At 32.2% G+C, this 21905-nt stretch overlaps 3 pseudogenes across 2 annotated transcripts; 1 reads left to right on the top strand and 2 right to left on the bottom strand.

Moving 5' to 3' along the window:
- Nucleotides 1–7256: 7256 nt before the first annotated feature.
- On the bottom strand, nucleotides 7257–8416 carry LOC104766232 (ethylene-responsive transcription factor 1B pseudogene; annotated as a pseudogene). Its single transcript, XR_015590423.1, has one exon. The product of XR_015590423.1 is annotated as an ethylene-responsive transcription factor 1B pseudogene (transcript).
- Nucleotides 8417–14962: 6546 nt separating this feature from the next.
- On the top strand, nucleotides 14963–15645 carry LOC104766230 (ethylene-responsive transcription factor ERF098 pseudogene; annotated as a pseudogene). The gene has a single exon (XR_015590424.1). The product of XR_015590424.1 is annotated as an ethylene-responsive transcription factor ERF098 pseudogene (transcript).
- A 1499-nt stretch (nucleotides 15646–17144) lies between these two features.
- LOC104766229 (ethylene-responsive transcription factor ERF095-like) lies at nucleotides 17145–17562 on the bottom strand (annotated as a pseudogene).
- Between the last annotated feature and the right edge of the window lie 4343 nt (nucleotides 17563–21905).

Raw genomic sequence — 21905 nt, 5'->3', positions numbered from 1 at the left:
GGTTGCTTCTCATTAACATTGTAGTTGCAGGAATCACCAATTTCTGGTGCTCCTCCTTCGTGCTTCCAAAGTTTTGTATCCGAAAGATAAACTCCATCTGTAGCGCTTTCCTGTGGAAGGGAACTTTGGAAGGTCATCATAGTGCGAGAGTGTCGTGGGAGACGGTAACAAAGCCAAAAGATCAAGGAGGATTAGGGATATGGGACCTGACTTACTGGAATAAAACTTGTGTCCTAAAGTTGATTTGGCTGTTGTTTTTCAGAGCAGGCTCTGTTTGGGTGGCGTGGTACAGGACTCACTTCCTCCGGGGTGACTTGAGCAGCTTCTGGACAATGAAACAAAGATCAAACTTCTCTTGGCTATCAAATAAGCTTCTCAAGATGAAAGACTTAGCCTATAACTGGATTAAACTGCGAGTGGGAAATGGAGCTACCTGTAGATTTTGGTCCGACAATTGGTCCCCCTTTGGAAACTTATCAAGCTTCTTACCCTCTACTCGATCTTCAAGGATGGGAATTCCACCACGAGCAACTCTTCAACAGCTTTACAATCGTAGTCGTTGGGCGCTTCCAAACCCCAGATCGCAGAATCAGGTTTCTTTACATACTTACATAACAACTATCGCCCTTACTAATGACCCTGATTACTATGAGTGGGAGTTAGATAGTGTAGTTACTAGGCGATTTTCCTTAGGACGTGTCTATGATCTGTTTCGTCAACAATCGCCTTTAGTCCCTTGGAGTGTGGCGATTTGGAACAAGGGAGGAATCCCTAGGCATAGCTTCTTAGCTTGGCTGATAGCTTTAAACAGATGCCCTACCAGAGACCGTCTTCTCGAATGGGGTTTACAGACTGATCCATCATGCCTTCTTTGCAATAATTCCCCTGAGAGCCGAGACCATCTATTCTTCCAATGTCACTATACCTGGTCTGTTTGGCAGCCAACAGCGGCTAAGTGTGGTCTGCAACCGTCTACTTCTTGGGATGCAACTTTAGCCCAAATGACCAACTTCCAGGGGCTGAAACTACAGAAAAGACTAACTCTTATGGCATGGCAGAGCACTTTATACATCTTGTGGAATGAGAGAAATACCCGACTACATCAGCGATCCTACAGATATGTCGATTGCCTCCTTCGCCTCATAGATTCAACCATGAGGAACCGGATAGAGTCCTACAGAGCCGCAAATCCATCTGTATCTACCTCGATGCTTCAGTTTTGGTTTTCCTAGCCTCAGCTTTTGCGATCATCACCAATCTTCATCATCATCTACTATTTCATCGCCTAGGGTTGCCTAGGGTTCAAAACTAAGATCTTTTACCATGTGTTTCAGTTATTTTGTTGTTGGGCTTAAAACCCTAAAAACTAGAGCCGGGATGGGCTTTTCTATTTTTCTTTATTTCTTTTTCATGCAATTAATAGAAAGCCCTTTATTAAAAAAAAATATTAGTACACTTAAATAACTTATTAACATGTTTTACAAGTCAAAATGGTTCTCTTTGTACAACAGAAGAAATAATATTTTACGTAATTACAAAATTGGCAAACAAATTTTCTGAAAGTAATACTACCAATATGATATTGGCATAGTTTACGCAAGAAAAACGGATGTCCAAATCCGAACTCAATATATTGAAAAAAATTCTCGTTACATACTAATACTAGTATTATACTACTATGGAAATTACTACTCCAAATCCAAATCTCTTAATATATACTATAGTTACATATCCATATCCAAATCCAAATCTCTTGATATATGCTAACTAACCTATGACTTGTAAATGTAAATGGTTTTCATGAGCTTCATCTATTCTATGAACTCAAGTTGCTACCACCTAATTCAAGAACAAGGAAGTCTCTACTAAGTTAATATTCAAAGAATAATGGTTCATGCAACGTAAACTGAGGATAAAACGATGTCCTGTTTGGCGAAAATGAATAAAAAATTATGTTAAAGAAGAAGAAGAAAAAAACAGAATTGAGGATAACTTTTGTTTCTTTGTATTATTGTACTATTTTCAGCAACACGTCGGATTAAATTTCGGAAATGACACAGCAATGAAACTGGTTAAACCATTAGACTTACATTGTTTTATGTATTTCGCTCACTCTTTTGTTGTAAGTGCACATAATAACATACATAGAATACTACTAATCATGAGTTTCTTTAGTTTTCAGTGAAAACTTTTCACTATAGTAAAAGGATAGTGGAATACTGGGACTTTTACATTTAGATGACTAAAACGATGAGTGATTACGAATCTATGATTGTTTACGATTTGACAAACACAACGTTTGCCTAACTTTGAACAAACTTCAACTTTTTATGCGTTAAGGTCATTGGTTTATAGATATGATATATTCTACGTGCATCTGGTCATTGGTTTATACATACAATCTTGTACTATAGGAACCAGAATGTAACTATTTGTGATAAATTGAAATATGATCTCTTTGCCTAGCTACTCTCACTAGTAGCTAGACATTGTATAGTCCCTATTATAATAAAATAGTGGTGTCAAGAAAATTTGGATATGACTATTATTGTACACATATTTGTTGAAAAAAACTCTTCTAGAAAATATGAAGGGTTTAAACAATACAATATCTAGTAATTCTAAGATGTATGAAACATTGGAAATGATTAGGTATGATTGGTACATATGCGAATTACAAAAAAAAACGAAAAATGCACACAAGCAAATATCTTATAGCATTGTTTTCTGTATAATTAGAACAAAAATCTTCTAAATTCTTCATAAATTTTTCAGTATTCAAAAAAAAATTTTTTTGTAAAATGTAGAAACCAACTCCCAACACCAACATCTCTCCTGTATTTAAGTTTAGCGTTAAATTTTAGAAAAGAACAAAAAAAATATGATTTCATTTGGAAGAAATTCTATTATAACAGCATACACAAAAACAAATGTTAGAGCAAACAAGGCCTAGTGAGTTCAACTGAAATATTGTATGTTGTGCTATAATCGGATGGGCTTATCAGTTACGAAAGATATAATGAACTTAGAAGTATGGGGCTGATCAGAAATTGATAAAGTCAAATTAATGCAAGAGTGAAGTGGATTCAAAACACTAGAGTAGGCGCCATTATTTCAGAAGCTTAACATAGTTTTAGTTTAAGAAACCAAACATATGAATGGTAAAAACTAAAAACAAAGAGCTAACATTCGATTGTAAGAAAAACTACATACTCTGGGAGGTGAATTCTTCAATTACCAATATATTCAACTTTTCAAGTCAGAATATTGTAACATGCTTGAAGCCAATTACTACCAACAAACACGATTTAGTCACTGGTCAAGCTACTTATTAACTCATACTTGTCCCGTTGTTACCTGTTTTGTTGTGTCATTAAGTTCCCGTAACCAAACAAATAACAACACAAAACTAACATAAGTTACAAAAGCCCAATAACTAATTCAGCCCAGTTATTGTTGGCATTTTTTAGTATTTAAATTCAAGTAACGATTATCTCAAATTCAAGTAATGATTATGACAAAATAATAAACCGGGTTAAGTACTTGTTGACACTTTGGCAGTCGTTTTGTAGGCTAGTAGTATTTGATATGAATCTTGAACGAGGCAATCCAAGTAACAAATATATGAAAATTTGCAAATATTTGTCTCGTGTCAGTTCTACTATAAATTAGAAATGAAAATGACTCTAATGTTCATTTCAAATTGTATTAAAAATATATGATGAAATGAACCTTATTTTAAAAACTACACAAACAACTATTGGAGAGCTTTTGTAGTTCAGTATCTATCTACATTTTTCCTATTCAACTCGTGCTCAAATTTTCTGAACATTTTTTTTTTTTGGAATTGAGGTTATTTCTTCCTTCAGCTTCTCATTTTTTTTTTGAAAGAGACATATTTTACCTCATTGAATTGGATACAATAATGAATAATCTAAACTTGTGATGTTAGGTGTGGATAATGCATGACAAGTTATTGATTATGTTTTTTTTCTTGTAAAAGAAGTTATTGAACATTAAACAGTAGGTCAACACCGAGGAGACTGGATAACATATTTGATTATATCGTAGGACCATTATAATGATTATAGATCTAGAAGTTCAAAACAAATCTTAGTATTATAAACATATTAATATCAAACACATCATATCTTAAATTCGTCATTGTAAATTATTAAATAGAAAGAATAGGACCAAGTCCGTGATCTCTGGAGTAGCTCAGTATATAGTATGATTTAATGTTTGTTTCCTCATGCAAATGGGATTTTACTAAGTTCTTGAAAAAAATTTGGGACCAAATTCAGTTAACCCTTTCGTGGATAATGGATAAAAGCTATCAAAACACATCAGCATTATAGTTGATGTACAGTAATCGTTCAGAGTATTTACACATGGTATTGCTTTTTCTATTTATCACTAAGTGCATTTTAATATATGCTTTTTGATAATGTGCCTAGCAAAAATATTGACCATTTTGGCCCACCATCGTAAAAATAATTCTTTTTCTGTTTTGTTGTGCGATTCGCCGACGTTCAACAAAACACGTGCTCAAACAAAATCTGCATACCCTTTTTAATGCTTATATGACGTTCCATGTACCAATTTAGAAATTTACTAGATGTTCTGTTATCTAAAAAACTAAAAATTTTACTCAATTTACTCAATACATACGTTGATTATACAGTAAAACCTCTATAAATCAATAATGTTGGGACCATGAAAATCTATTAATTTATAGAAGTTTTAATTTCTCGATAAATTAATAATTATTAATTTATAAAAAAAATTTCCTAATTTGATTAAAAAATATTAAAAATAAGATTTAATCATTACAACTAATATTTTTATAAATTCAATTACAAAGAAAATAACAATTATCATGTTTTAAGGATAATAAAAATCTTTGCAATGAACTCTAGTAAAAATTAATGTGTATATATATATACATATATTTAGATAATTTTATATAATTATTAATTTATATTATTGATGGAACCATATATTTATAAAAGATTTTCAACAAAATAATTATCTTATTATATTATCGAATAATGTCTAAAATTCATTAGTGTCAAGTTGAGACCAGAGAAATGTATTAATTTATAGGTATTATTAATTTATCGAATATTAATTTATAGAAGTTTTACTATAGTATAAAAAATATATATTTTCACCATTTACCGGCTTCATTTTGGTTCCACTGCACATAGTCAAGAGTCAAGACTCATACGCAAGCAAACCCAAAAGTTATGACAGATCGTTTCTTTCTAGTGCCCTCAACTACCAAACAAATTATGTGACTACTTCTTTTCTAAAACGTTTAATTAGACGAAAAAACAATCTTGATAAAAAGCATCTCATTGCTAGATAATTAAAAGTCTCTACATTTTTAAATATTTTATCGGATACAAAAAAACCATCTCGTCAAAAAAAAAAAAAAAAAAACATATTTCCTCTCTCAACAACCAAGTTCGCCCTAGCCGTTAACAGTCTTCAGATCTGCCTTCGCCTTTTCTGGTGGTCGGCGCTCCTCGCCTCTACCGTGAGAGGGTTCTTTAGTCTATTTTTAGCTTTGCCTTTGGTTTACAGTTCTTTTGGCTTTCGATTGGGGTTCCGTAGTTCTCTGTCAAGTAGTGGTTTTGAGTTTGTGTGGAGCGGTCGAGGGGACAGAATTTTGTTTGGGTGGTTCTCGTGAAGAGAATGGAGGTTGGACCTGATGGATCTTCGGTGTAAATCAAGTCATATCGCCATTTAGCTCCCCGATCTAGATCTGGTTCCCTGGTGTTTGCAATCGCTTCTATGCCGCGCCGATAGAGGTTGGATTTGGGCTCTGGTCAGTCCAGCCTTTGTCTTTCCGCTCTCCTTATCCCTTTGATTTAGCCATCGGTTCTTTTTAGCTCGTTCTCGTTCCAAGAGAAAGGCAAATTGTTCTGAAATTGGGTATAGTCTCCTTAGTTGCAGGTGGTCTCTCTTCTTAGTGTTGGTTGCGGGTCTTTGTGGGTGTTAGCCGGCTCGTGTTGTCGTTCTCGCCTTTGAGAATGGTGTGAATCGTGGGGTTAGACTTCTTTCCTTGTCTCTGCTTTCGAGTCCTGTTTAGGTCTGCTAGCTTTTTGGAAGGCTTCTTATTTAGGCGTTCTTTGGCGTTGATGTCGTCGTCGTCGTATCCGAAAGTCAAGCGTAGTTGTTCTCCAATTATGGGTCTTGCTTGTCGGGTTTAGAGGTCTTGTTTTGGAGAGATTGGCTCTCATTATGATAGGAAGAGGTAGATGTTATCATTTGTTTGGCCTGGGGCATCTATGATAAATCTCATTCACTGGTTTCTTGTAAAGAAGAGGGCGACGCTTTGCTTTCTTGGTATCTATCTCGTTTCAGTTAAAAGTCTTTTTGCTTTTGTTATTGGTGTAAGGTTATGTGCTCTTTCGAATTGAGTTTAAAAGTTCTGAATTGTATTTTTAGCTTATATCGCTTCCCTTGTTTGAGGTTTAGTTTCCGGGGAAATCTTTTCTTCCTCCGGCTGTTGTTTCTGGGGACATTATGTTGTTCGCCGGCTTTCGCTTCCCTCTTTTGGGCGTATGTCCCAGAATAGGTCCCATTCTTTTAACCTTTCCGGGGAGTCGATGACTATCCTACTTGTTTTGTTGAAAACAAACTTATCAATATTATCAATATATTTTCAGTGAAAAAAAAAAAAATTTTAAATATTTTATATTATTATTCAATTATTCTTAGATAATCAATCACCTAGCCTTATTAGTTTTCACAAAAGAATCTAGTCCATTGCTTCCTTAAATAATAAACAAAAAAAATGGGGAAAATAGCACAAAAAATCTAGAAGATGCCACCTAATGAGAGGAAGTCAAGTCACGATTTTCATTAGACCACCTGACCATCTTTTTCAGTTGGGGTCTATTTAATACAAACACTTCAACTTATATTATTGGATTTAGCCGTTTAGGTCGCTCCTCAATCCTCAATACATATAGATACCGTTTCCAAATCCAAATTTCGAAACATTTATGCATATTAAAAAAAAAAGAAAAAAAAAAGAAAAAAAAAAGAAGAAGAAGAAGAACTGTCTTTGTATATTATTATGATTACATGACCATTTTGAACTATTTGATTCTTATTTTTATTATAATTAGAAGCCTTAATTTATATCTATTTGTTTTGTTTTCATTCAAAGATTCTTTTTAAAATTAAAACATGTTTGAATACTCTAACAACACATGCTTAAAGAATAGCCTCATTACGATAAATAAGAAAAATGAGATTTTTCTCTCTAGTTGAATAAGACACAAAGACTTTTACACTATCTTGAGAAAGTCAAGTACCACAAAAAAAAAATTAAGAATCAAACATTGTTGCAAAATTACAAAACACAAGAAACATAAATATTAGGGGATAAAATTAATCAAACCACTATAACATTAAGGGCCCTAACACAAAACCTAATCTTTTCACCAAGTCCCACTACTATTTTCAGAAGAACCCAAAAGCTCCTCAAGGTACTGTTCTCCCAAATCCTCAAAGACAACAACATTATCTAACTTCACGGAGCTTTGATCAAAGTCATTGTCTTTAGTCTTTCTACTGGTCATTCTCCTTCTCATCGAGTGTTTCCTCTTCAACGCCACAACCGGAGAACAACCTTCCTCGTAGCTATACTTAATCTCCAAAAGAGATTCTTGAACTCTCTCCGCCGGAAAATTAAGAATCGCCGACGACCCTCTCATCGAATAAGCCGCTTGATCGTAGGCCAGAGCCGCCTCTTCCGCGCTTTCGAACGTTCCGAGCCAAACTCGAATACCGCTTCGTGTTGAATCTCTTATCTCCGCTGCGAACTTCCCCCATGGACGTCGTCTTACGCCTCTATAAGACTTCTCTGTCTTTCTTGAGCTACCGGTCTCTTCCTCGGACTTGAACGGAAGGTCTGCGATGAAGTTTTGTTGCGTGGATTGCTCGATGAGACCGTAGAGAAGCATTTCCTCTGAGTCGTTCTCGTTGAAGGGGAGAGAGTAGTTGTTGGAAGAAGAGGAGGAGGAGGAGGAGAAAGATTCCGGAGAAGATCCGATAGAATATTCCGGCGAGAAGCCAGAGAAAGGTGACTGAACAAAATATGGATCCATGTAGAGACCGGAGAGAAAAATACTCTGTTTTTCTTACTACTCTGTTTTGTAGACTACTCTGTTTTCAGTTAGAGGATCGTTAGTGGCTTGACAAGGTCTATATATAGAGAGAATAAGAGTGAGTAAGTAAATGCAAATGTCCAAATTAGACATGAGTTTTCACTGTCTTACGTGAAAGAGAAATGTCATGTAAGATTGGGTGAAATGGTACTTTAGGATCTTTTTTTAACTACACATTCAAATGAAGAATTAAGGTTGCTTCGTGGAAGATTCGAGCAAAGACATTTTGCAATTTTTTTTTCTCCTCGTGTGATCTTTGATATATGATTGCTTTTGAAACGTTTTTATTTTGAGTATTAGTAGTTCTTGGTGTCTTGAATTTTAACTAAGTGAGATTATGAGAAAATTAATGTATATTGTTTACTTTATCTCAAAATTTGTTTGTATACTGTTATTTTGGTAGTCTTCATATTGAAAGGTGGTTGATGTTTTTTAATCGTCAAGTGTTAATGAATGAATAGTTTAGGTTAAGTGTATCATTTCGTTCTTATCATCACATGATTCATCGAAATTTTTGGTACTTTTTGATCCATATTTAGTATAAGGTAAGATATAAATATACATGCTACAAACTATAAAAGATTTATACAAAAGTAGAAGTAAACTGTATCATTGGCACTATAACGTAAATATTGTCTTGTCATTTATATATAGTAAATGTAAAATATTTTTAGAGGTACTTTTTTCATACATAAATTTTTTTATGTTTAAATGTTAAACAATTTAGAAAAAAGTAAAATATATTTTTTTTTAATTACGGGCAAATTATGAATCATAAAAAAAAAACAAAACAGATGAACCATATACAAAAACACTTGTGACGACCAATTTATGGAGAGCCTCAAATATGCCACGATAATATTATGGTGTGGACTGGTGACCAAGATTACATTTTGCAAGTGAAATATTGATGATGATGCTTAAAAAAAAAAGAAGTCGCGATTATAAATATATATATGATATATATATATATATATATATCATAAGTTTAATCAATCTACATAGCACATTCAAATCAATTTGACTAAACGAACGAAATACGATAATGATGTTAGTAAAAAACCAGTTGACTAAAATATTAAGATTTTTTTCTGTGTAAATAAACTTTTCCTATTTTCTAATTACAAAACTATCTATGTAGTAGAGTCCATATATCTTTATCTTAAGAGCAAAACAAAATAATTGCGGAAGTTCACATTCCACATGTATAGAAATAACAAGATCGATGTGAAAATGATTATATGCCATAATCCAAAATAACCGCTGGATCAACTCAACTAGAGAATTTTTATGCTTTGGCGTTGCAATTATGATTACATAAATATCAAATCATATTATCCTATAATCTTAGGAGTCTATTCTTAATTATTATTTTTTAAAAACTTTATGGCCCAAAAGCAAGGTAAAATAAAATGGTTGGTTGGAAGGAGTCAAAGATACATGCCCCCTTGAACCCCAAGCAACAAATAACTTTGAGCCATCTCATGTTTAGAAGAAAATTTGGCTTTATTTGCTTTCAACTCTTTCTCAAAGCAAAAAAAGATGCTTCATGTCCCAAGTTTCTATCATTATTTATGGTTTCTTCTTTTTTTTTGTTACATTCTCTACTTATGTTAATCTTATATTATAAATTATCTTATATTTAGTGTACATTAGCCAAATTGGAGCTCTTAATCCGAGTTACTTTAGGTAAATTCAAATTAGCTTAGCAAATTTATTGTACTTCAGTTCATTCAATATATGTTAGGATTAATTTATTTGTTAGACACTTAATATACAAAAGAACGTTGAGGAGACTGAAATGTTCTCCAATATTTTCTACACTCACTCCATAAGTCAGAGATACATTAGGCACGAAAGAGCAAAAACGCAATGGTTGCGCAAATGTCATCATTGGCCATGCTAAGAATGCATGACATTATGCATAGGTGACCAAGTTAGAGCCATTGGTATCAAGTTGCATATGTTTATAAAGATAAGACTAAGTGTGATCCAAGCCGACGACATCTGAAATCCAGTTTACAAATCCAGATCAGAATAAAACGTTTTCAGATCTAGACCTTATTATCCAAATTTTGTTTGTTAACCAGAGATCTTGGTGTAACGTTTGAGGAAACTGTATACTTTGTCACGCGGTAATAGCATAGCACACGTCAAAACTATAATCAAATTGGAAGAGAACACTACACATCATCACATATTCACATGCATCCTGATTCCTGACCCGAACAGGATACAAATTTATTTATTCTTTCTTAATGCTTTCCAAAAGAAGCCACACAACTGATTATTTGGTATCCCGCACGTGTTCAAAGTTCTTGGCTTTATTTTAAACCTCAAACATGGACATTGTAACTTTTTTTGGCTTTATTACTTTAAATTTCATATACGTACAAAAACTAATAAATTAATTGATTTAAATACATCAGAAAAGTAAACCCAAGAATAATTATGTTTTCATATCTGTTGCTAAATAATCATAAATTGACAAATAAATTATGATAGTTATTCGATATTATCAATACTTCATATAGGAAAAGGAACAAGTTTTACTAAAATTTCTAGTACCATTCTTCGTGATTCAAAATTTTGAGTTTTGTGATTGATATCTCATCATTAAATAGATGCTGATCATATACATAAAATAGTTAAGAACATCTTAGCCAAATGCAGAAACGGTTTGATATAAAACTATAGGCAAATATAAAAAGAGTATTAGTCAAATCAAAAATGAAAGAAAACAAAGTCTAGGAAGCATTCAATTTTGACTAAGGTGTTAGGCGTAAGGAGATAGCTACACATTCATGGTACGTGGTCATTTTATTTGTATTTCTTATAGCCATATTTTTTTTTATATGTCATATCAAGTATTTATTTATTTATTTTTAAGTTTCTTCATGATTTTTCTTATAAATATATTAAAGTGTTTAATGGGAAAAGTTTTCTATAGTACTTTCTCTCCAGTATTTTCCACTTCGATTAAAAACAAGATGAATTTCAGATTTCAGGTCAATATATATGTTAAGCCACGTGATATGAGCATGAAATATTTTGATTTAGTTACTGGAAAAATTGATTTGTAGCAAACCAATTTTGAGAGGAGTTTATGTACGGTGGTTCCACTGATCATCAAGCTTTGTGCGTTTTTTTTTCTTTTTTTCTTTACATGAACATAATAATACCCCTCGTAAATATATTTAGTAGAGCAAATATCTAAGAAACGTCAGCCGGAAAATTAAAGTTATTTTTTCTAAGTTTTTTTATATATACATGGTTAGTCCAACATTTTAGGGTGCAAAGCAAAAAAAAAATGCGAGCTTAAAAAAAACAGTTTATGTAATACTATTACTTGTAGAAGAGAACCATAATAACATAAGTTTAATTTTGTTGTCACAAATGTAGAAAATTATAATTGCGCCACAACTAATACTTGTAAGGTTTTTTTGTTTAAAGTTTAAACATAAAAGTTGTCTACAGTTCGATGGAGCTGAATCTAATTGTATAAATATGTAATTATTCTCTTAATTCACTACTCAAATTAATATAATTGGCATTGTGAAATTGGATGACACTGATTTGGCCCTGACCCATGCTCAGGCCCAGTATTTTGGCGATTTAACCAAACAACATGACCCAACTACTATCGACGAATCATCCTTGAACTGCTAATGTTAATAAACGACCAACGAACCATTCTTGACCTGCAAATGTCGTGCCCACACCCCCAAGACCCAAATACTATCCCCCAACGATTTCAGTTGCCTTTCAAGGTCATGGCATTTTGCAATAGTCCATTACTTTTCTTGGCTTGATGCTTTCCATCCACTTTATATCATATCTTTGGAGTTACCAATATCCCAAAAGTTGAGGTTAATGCGTAAATAGAACAACTTAAAACTTTCACCAAACAGATTATGGTCCATTGCATATTTAATGATAACGAATGGTGCAAGATGACCATTAATATATACGTTTATGTGACAAAGAGAATATATAATGGGATGCTTGATGTTACGACTTAAGACGGATATTTCTAGAAAAGAAAAAAATTATATCACTCTTCATTTATTATTTGGTTTGCTAATTAAGTATTGCCCATATGTTCTATATATGACTATAGTAAAATAACCAATATTCTCCCACGTAAAAAGCACAATATAGTCTATAACATGATAATATAATAAGACTCGTTTTTACGATTGTATAATAAGAATATATATATAGTCGAATGTTTTTATAATACTATATATAGTCCAACGTAAAAAAGACCATATATAGTCTATAATAGTATATATAAATCTTCATAGTCATTTCACAAAAAGAAAAGAAGAAAAGACTTTTTGCAATCGTATCTATGATTTGCAATTTATTTATTTATTTTATATTATAGATGTGAACAGAAAATAAAGTAAGAACAAATTGTTACAAACAGCTTCTAATATAATTTGACTTATTTGCAGTATCTTACAAACTTGGATCTTGAATTTGTTTGGTAAGTAAAATAAAAGACATTTCGACGAATCAAAAGGTGGATTTGTCTCTTAATATTATTGGTCAGTAAAATAAAGGTCAGCCGGGAAAATATATCCATTCAGTTCCTTTGCTTTGTCAAAAGAACTGAGTCTAAACTCTGAAGGGACATTATATAAAAGTGGCATCGTTTGACCAAGATTAAGTTTATATTATAGACTTTATAGTATAATCTCCAAAAGATACTTTTTTGACATTCTGAGTCATCGCCAAATTGCAATTATCTGAGTCATGTTTAGAAAAGTGTTTTGCTAAACATACATATGACTAAAACTTGTTTAAATGTTGCCGTAAAGGAGTTGACGGTTTAGCTAAACACCAAACCCTCAAAGCTGAACAGTCGTTAATTCTTTCAAAAATAAAAATAAACAGTAATTAATTCATAAGCTTATCATGTGTATTTAAAAGAGTTTCTTAAAAAAAAGAAGATTTGTTTGAATTTCGATATAGAAATATATTTAATCCATCTTCACTTGACTAGATGGACATATGTATATATAGGAGTTTGTGGTTAATTATATTATGTTGTTAGTTGTGACAATAGTTTTATGATAATTGAGTTTTTTTCTTTTGTGTTTGTAAACTGATAGATCATGTTAAAATTCACAAACTTAGTTTTAGGAAAAAAAGAAAAAATCCTCTTAGAATTGAACAAAAACTAAAGTCCCGCTATAACTCATGCGAATTAGATATTGAAAAAAAAATCTATTTCTATGAATCTAAATTTTTCATAAATAACGGAACTATCCAAGTGCAATTTCACTCAACGGATGAAATGGAATGTTGTATTAGTCCTCCTATTAGCTACGAGTTCGAATTATTATAAGTAATCTAGGATGATGATATACATTTGTAGACCGCACCACATATTATCAAAAGCTGGTCATGACTAGAAAAACGATGGGTAAAATCTAACAACGGTGCAAATTTTCAGTTACTAAGTGAGTTACCAAATCTTCCCTGGATCACTCTTAAAAAATTGACAATAATTAAATATCACACTATTGTAGATATTGTACTATGAAAGGGAAAAAAACACCAAAATGTTCAAAGATAGCGTCGGAATCAGAACTCATGTAACATCAATTGTAAAGTTCGAACAAAATATAATATTCCAGTTTTGGCAAATCAGAATCCCATCCCTGATTGAAAAGATTAAGGCAAAAGAGACATCTCACAATTTGGGTAAAAGAAAGTGCAAACATAATCAGACATATAAACATTGATTTGATATTTACAAGATATAAAGCTATATATATATATATATATTCAGTAATTTTAATAATCTTGCGTTTGACTCCATTTGTAGAGTGCGAGTAACCATTTTTTGTTTGTTATGTTCGTAAAAGAATTAGTGAAACATAATTTGTTTTAAGAGAAATTGGATGATATGGGACATATGATAAAATGTAAAGAGACGATGACTATTTATTAGTTTGAGTTATATAGAAGAATAAGACATTACCATCAACAAAAAAGAACAAAAGATAAACAATGTGGCAGAATGGTCAAATACACTTTTTTTTTAACAAGAAGGTCAAATACACTTTTAATTCAGGGATTTATAATAATTAATTCTTAGATTTTTATATTTGGTCTCTCTCTCGATGTCCTATGTCCACACACAAATGTTGTAATGTTTATTTGCGCAAGAACGACATGAAAAATGTATTCCTAGTGTACAAGAAAACTTTAGAATAAGTTTTCCATTTTTGTTGAAGATCGAATTTTTAATTACATTAAATTGCCAATTTTGATGTAAAGGATACATGTTAGCCTGTCGTCATTGAATGCGTAGGACTTACGGGATTGGGCATAAATGGTACTTAATTACTTTGGTTAAATTATGCTTTGTCTATATTCTATGGACTTCAGATCTTAATATTTGCGAACATATTAAAATTACTGTTGTGAAGATTATTAGAATCCTAGATTACCGATACTACGACTATTTCTACCTAAGTTACAATTTAGTTCACTCTAGAGTCAAGAACTAATTAAGAACAACCACCAAAGTTGGTTTGTGCAGCAGATGGAACCTTCCTGAATGAGACAACGACGATATATTATATTATTATTAATGCATAAAATTTAACTAAATCAATAAAAATAATAGAAAGGGTATAAATGGAAAGAACAGTCAACCAAAGAATCGTCAAGTCACATGAAAACGAACGTCGATTCTGACTCGGCGAAAACCCAACCTTTAATATAAATAGCTAGACGCATTATATACTGGCATCATCCATAGATCTCTCTTATTAAACAACATTGCTGACCAAGCTCTTACAAAGCAAGCCAATCTTGAACCACCAAAGTTAATGGAGAGCTCAAACAGGAGGAACAACAGCCAGTCACAAGATGACAAGCAAGCTCGTTTCCGGGGAGTACGAAGGAGGCCTTGGGGAAAATTTGCAGCAGAGATTCGAGACCCGTCAAGGAACGGTGCCCGTCTTTGGCTCGGTACGTTCGAGACAGCGGAGGAGGCGGCGAGGGCTTATGACCGAGCAGCCTTTAACCTAAGGGGTCATCTCGCTATACTCAACTTCCCTAATGAGTATTATTCACGTATGGATGACTACTCGCTTCGCCCTCCTAACGCTTCTTCTTCTTCTTCTTCGTCATCGGCTTCAACTTCTACGAATGTGAGTCGACAAAGCCAGAGAGAAGTTTTCGAGTTTGAGTACTTGGACGATAGAGTTCTTGAAGAACTTCTTGATTCAGAAGAAAGGAACAGACGGAATTAATCACGATTAGTTTGGTTTTGTTATTTTATGTGGCACTATATATTGTGGCTACTACGTGCATTATGTGCATGTAGCTCGCTTTGTAGTACTTGATTTGGTATTTTTATAACGTGCCACGACCATAAGTTGTAAGATAAGGCGTACCTTGCGTTTTCATGAAATATAAACGTTAGATGGTTTAATTAAGTGCGTACACCAGCTTCATTATTTTCCTATATTAATTGTCTGCATGTAAGTCGCGTTATAGATGATTCAATGTAAAAAAAAAAGAGTACACGATTTAACTTCATCAGTTTGTAAGACAAGATTTACATGCAGATGAACTGATATCGGTGTGCTAAACGAGATAATCTAAGATAATTATATGATATGTCTTTACTTTCACCATCTTTGGATATGAAAATCGACTTTGTAAAAACTCAAAAGCTAGAAAACATCATCGTAGATCTCTACGTAAACTTTTTATTACTTACTCTGAAAAAAACTATATTGTTTGTAAACTTTAGTTTGTGACAATATGAACGCATCCGATCGATCAGCATGATATATATCTAGAATATCAAATATTGTTTAAGAAAGAGGAAAAAAAAAACAGTTCTTATTTCAACTGACGTAGTGATGATCCCTAGTTCCCTACTATAAAATTATACGAGAAAACTATAATATGAAAATCGTAATATAAAAAATAAAGTCTTTAAGATCTTTGAAATTTTATTGGAAAGAATATAAAGTGTTACTAAAATTCCTAAACCTAAGTAGACTATTCTGAAAACCCTATAAAACTCTAAGAATCATACCTAGTATTGAAAAAGACAGTTATATACTACGATTAATCAAATAAGTAGAATACATAAATATTGTAAAGAATCAGTTGCATCACTTTCCAACATAAGGAAGAAATTTGACTAAAGATTGAGAAAGGTTAATTTTCAATGATTCTTGATATAGAATTTTCTCTGTTTTTACCGACTATTATTATTATTATTATTTTTTTCTAATTGTTATATGTCTCTCTCATTGTTTTGAAAAATATTGAATACCATATTACGGAAAGGTAATATTTTCATTATAATGATAAACCAAAAGAGAGAAGTTGTGAACGACCTTAATTTAGGAATTGTCTATAGGTTTGTAAGAAAGAAAATTCTACTGTTCTAATACTACTACTCTTGTTCCGTTCGTAGGTAAGAATTAGTTTGCCAGTTAGGTGGATGATATCGTAAGTAGGAGTCAATTATGAAGTCCATGAAAATAGAAAACCTCCATAGTTTATATGATGCTACGCTGTCTTCATTAACGAGAAATATGTATCACAGTTTACTATATAGAATTAAGTCCAACAAAACTGATAACATCATACTGTATATATAAATCTATTTTTCCAAACAAAACAACCAACCAACTTTTGAAATGTGAACTAGTAATTTGAATTTCCCGGGGAAATTGATACATAAGTACATAACAGGATACACTTGATTACAGAAAACAAAAAATATGATTAAGAATACTCTTTAGTCTTCACTACAAAAAATATAACTCAAGTAGATATGCCAGTGGTGTGTTACGTACTGTCCTTATCCGGATTCAAAACAGAATAATATATTTTTCACAAAAATTTATTGTGAGTGAGTAGTAACGGTCTAACAACTTAAGGAGAAAAAACAAATTAGTGACAATGGATCTAACGGTTTGCATCATTTCTAAGTGCCTTGGTTATAATTCTCTCCATAATCTAAAAGCTCCTCCAATATACTATCGTCTAAATACTCAAACTCAATCACTTCCTTCCCGTTACCACCGCCTCCTCCTTTATATTCCGACGACGAAGAAGCCACCACATTCCCATGGCCTCCACTTGGACTGTTCCCCATCATTGGGTACTCATGAGGGAAATTGAGAACAGCCCTTTGGCCTCTCATGGCAAAAGCGGCTCTATCGTAGGCCCGAGCCGCATCCTTAGCTGTGTTAAACGTTCCGAGCCAGACACGAGCACCATGTCTAGCCGAGTCGCGTATCTCAGCCGCATATTTCCCCCACGGACGCTTCCTTACCCCTCTGTATTTCACCTCGTTCGTGTTAGACGACTCTCTACGTTCCATATATGAAAAGCCTTTATGTTTTTGCATGTACATGAGTTGATGATAGTAGTGATAATTTATACGTGGAAGTAATGTGATTCTATTAGAGAATCTAGTGGACGTTATTTTAACGCACGTGTGTGTTGAAAAGCCTCCTTTAAATTCAATAAATAGAAGTTGAAATAATGGGAGTAAATTGCAATTACATTATATTAGTGCCATCGTAAGAGTATGAGAAATTATCGGGCAGACAAACAATTGTGGCTGCTCAGTGTACATAATAATTTAGGAAGAAGTAAGGGGCTAAAATGTAAAAATTAAAAGGTAGGGACCGTGAGTGAAGTCCAATGAATCTGGATGGTCAAGGAGACGGCTAAGTTGAAAGAAAGTAGTTTTATGACAACGGACCAAAGAAGCTCTCAGCCTCTCAATTAATTGTCTCACGTGTCAACTTTGACCGCACGTGTATTAGATTCTCAAGCCTTTTAAATTTCATTTTGACTATCATTACCAAACACATAGAGATGTGTGTGAATCTTGGTGCCTTATAAATGGCATGTAAAAATATGACACATTTGTGACTTCTATTAGAGAAAATATAAATTAAACATGCTTACTACTTTTATTTGGTTAGTTATACAGTATAATCACTATGTGTTCAATTCATTGACCAGAAGATGAAAAGTAAAATATGGTAAAATCTTAGTGTCTTAAGATGTATGATCGAGTATGATTTTTTTTTGTATATAGAAATAATTTAACAAAATTTACATTTTATTCGAAAAGAAAATATTCTAAAATCTCACATGAAATATTTTTTTCATAAATTGATCTTACGACCGTGAGACATTTGAGCTGGTTGAATAGCTCTTTTACAAACGATCGTTGAGCATAATCTACTATTTGCATGTCACTATCAAGTAATCGAGTTTCTCTATGTTATATAGCGTGTGAACAAGATATGTTAGTTTTATACACAACTAGACAGGACCCGCCCCATGTGCGGCTTGTTTTATAAATTAAACTAAATTTAACAAAAATATATTAAAATTTGTTGTATGTTATTTATAAATTTTATTTTTATTAAATTACACTGATTTATATCCATTTACAAATCTTTTATGTATGTTACTATTAAAAGAGTATTTTTTACACCTAAATATATTTTATGTTATAAATATATTATTTATCACCACCTAGAAAATGTCTATATAAAAATATTAAGCCAACTATTTTACTTTCACTTCTGCATTGTTTTTTAATTACTAAAATTGTTGACTCAAAAAACATTTTGAATAAAAAATATATTACATAATATACTAATCAATGATGTATCATCATAATAATGTATGACCACCATAGAGAAAATCTCGGCTCTGCCCTCATTCCTTATGGAGAAATCCTTGCGTCCAACCTCCCATCATGGAGAGAACTTTGGCTACGCCTTCCTCCCTTGGAGAGATAATCTTGCTTTCAACCTCCTCCACCTTCCTCTCTTGGGGAGATAACCTTGTGTCCAAATTTCTCCACCATAGAGAGAACCTCGGCTTTGCCCTCCTTTTATGTGGAGAGAACATGTTCACGTCTTTTTGCTATCTCAAAATGGTTTGCTCCGACAACCAATGAAAGTAAAAACCCTTTTTCTAACGTCACGAAATCTTTTGATAGAATTAATGTTAAATTTTCCAATGTATTTGTGATAGTAACTATGTCAAAGTGAAAGTAAAATAGTTAGCTTAATGTGTTTATATATTATATAATATACTAATCAATGTATGACTGCCATGGAAAAAACCTCGGCTCCGCCTTCATCCCTCTTATGGAGAGAACCTTGCGTCCAACCTCCTCCACCATTGAAAGAACTTTCCTCCCTTGGGGAGATAACCTTGCGTCCAACCTCCTCCATCTTTCTCCCTTGGGTAGATAACCTTGTGTCTAACCTTCTCCACCATAGAGAGAACCTCGGCTCTGCCCTCCTCCTATGTGGAGAGAAAATGATCACGTCTTTTTTCTATCTCAAAATGGCTTGCACCAACAACCAATGAAAGTAAAAACCTTTTTCTAACGTCACAAAATTTTTTGATAGTAACTACTGTTAACTTTCCCAATGTATTCGTGGAAGTGTCTTTGACACACCATGATGTAGCCTCTGTTTCTGTAATGCCTCAACCGCCACCTTGCTTAGTTAGCCCATGTCCACTCTCAGTACATGGGCACACCTTCTTAAGTGGACCCTACATCTATTCCCGGCTTGTAGATCCACCCATATTCGATGGCCGGTTTGTTACGTTTGGGAAGCTTTAAAAACTTGTTTACCGATCCTACAAATCAACAAATGATCTTTTCCTGTGTTTTGTCCTCACTCACACAGTTCCAACAATCACTTCTAGGAAGGTCACCCATCATGAAGTTCTCTCAGGACCCTTGACCAAAAAAATAATAGCATTTTGGTGACGTATGTGGCCAAATCAATTTTTCTAAACCTTTCCGCAAACCAGGGTGTCAGAGTCTTTGAGCTCCTACGAATCTATCAACAACGATTTATGTTTTTCCAATCTATCTATCTATGTTTGTTGTACGCTTGTGTTTGATTAGCCTATTTTATCCATTCATTAGGTTGATGAGCTTTTACTCGTTATCTCTTTTTAGGATTGAATGAATAATGGTAACAATTATGTTTGCAAAAAAAAGAAAGGTTTATGACCAACCAATCAATGTTGAGAAATTATATGAAAATTAATTTGACATAATTAAAGAAAAAATAGAAAATTATAAGCATGATAATATATGAATCCCAAATAATTCAAAGATAAAAATATAAATTAAATAAAATAATCTAAAAATACTACAATAAATTTTATAATACAGTATTAGGAAAAGAAGACGCATATACTAATCTTTTTTTTTGGTCAACATATAAATCTCACCTATTCCCAACTGAAAAAGGAGAAAGTAGGAGAAAATTTTGGTTAAAAAAAATAAGAAAAATTTACCTTCCCATTAAAAAAAATTTCCCAATTAAACAAAGTTGAAAGTAGAGTTTTTGAATAAATTATTTAAATATGAGACGATCTATGTTTATATAGAAGTGACCATTTACAAAATTTAGAATTAATATTTAACTGTATATATTCCTTAAACCCTTTTTCTATATTTTTTTGTAGAATTAATAACTTAAAATTAAAAATAAGTAAATAATATTATAATTTTGAATTTTATGAAATATATATATAAAATCCCCTTAAAATTATTTAAAAGAACTTTGTATTTTTTAATAAATTCTGTAATTTTTGATAATTATCTTTTTACATTATTAATATTTTTAAAACAAAATATTTTATTTTTGTTGTAATCAAATTCTTCCTATTAAATATTCACTTTTATACATGTCAAAATCTAAGATTGATAATTTGACACATGTCAAAATCTTGTTAATGGCTAACTTTGAAAACCCAACTTTATATAATAAGATTACTGGAATTTATATAAATAAACAAATATTATTTGCGGTTATAAAGTTAAATTTTCTTTATTTTATAAAAGGTGTTATTTTAGAGTTTTAATGTTGTTTTAAAAAGAGTGTTATACTACAATTTCAATGTAACTTTTACACTAAATTTTTTAATTTTAAACCATTAATCATTTATTAAATAGAGGTGCATATTTATATAATTATATATAGTACAAATGTACAATGTTTTCTTAATTTGTGTAACATGTGTCAAAATGATATTTTTTTGCAAAATGGTGAAGTATTAAATAGTTAATATGATTGGTGTTGTGATTCGAAGTTTGTGTGTTTGTGAGACAATTTGATGTTTTTTTTTTTGGTAATAGACAATTTGATTTTCTTAGTGTGGATGTAATGCTGTTTGAAGGTAATTTTCTTAAAATATATATACTAAATACAAAAACTTTTTTGAGAATATGTAGTAGATACCATAAAAACAGAACATAATTAAGATAAAGTACCAATGCAACATAATATTTCTTTCTACAATTCTGTCAAATCTTAAGCAACGCAACTTGCAATATAATGATGAACATATTTTCCTAAAATAACTTGTTTTAAATGAAAAAGATTGTAGTTGTTCCCGTGGTTGCTGCCCTACCACTCGATTGTTAACCATCTTCCTCGACTTCGGTATACACTTTAACCCATTTATTAAAATCCCAGAGTGTTTACTAAAATTACATGATATTGTAAGAGATGTATGAGATTACAAACCTTTTATTAAAATTTCATGTCGTTCACTAAAATTATATATTACTGTATGAGATTACGATTCAATCATTGCCTACTCAATTATATGTTATTGTATGAGATTACGACCCATTTAGTAAAATTCCATGTCGTTCAATAA

The sequence above is a fragment of the Camelina sativa genome, chromosome 19 (assembly GCF_030686135.1).
Source record: "Camelina sativa cultivar CO46 ecotype springtype chromosome 19, ASM3068613v1".
Lineage (NCBI taxonomy): Eukaryota > Viridiplantae > Streptophyta > Magnoliopsida > Brassicales > Brassicaceae > Camelina > Camelina sativa.
This window is presented reverse-complemented; position numbering and strand designations above follow the sequence as displayed.